The following is a 319-nucleotide window of genomic DNA, read 5'->3' as shown; positions in this document are numbered from 1 at the left end:
AAAGAGATAAAGAAAGACGAGAGAGTGAGTAGGCAGAGAGAAAAACATAGTGTGCTATGCAGTAACATTAACTAAGAGAAATTCCTAGAGAGATTACTACAATTCGATGGACAAGTAAATGAACAGAAGTAACGATATATTACAAACTAGAGAGAGATGCACATCTAACATGCATTTGGCCATGCAGGAGAAACTGCTTGGATGTCAACCGCAAAAAAAAATATTTATTTAGAGGTCAACTCCTCAATTTTTATATTTGACACGTCACAGATCTCATTCGGGAGATGTATGTCAGTCTGTGTGAGCTAATGACTTAATT

The sequence above is a fragment of the Penaeus monodon genome, chromosome 20, assembly GCF_015228065.2.
Source record: "Penaeus monodon isolate SGIC_2016 chromosome 20, NSTDA_Pmon_1, whole genome shotgun sequence".
NCBI classification, from domain to species: domain Eukaryota; kingdom Metazoa; phylum Arthropoda; class Malacostraca; order Decapoda; family Penaeidae; genus Penaeus; species Penaeus monodon.
The sequence above is the reverse complement of the archived record's forward strand: the minus strand, read 5'-3'. Positions refer to the sequence as shown.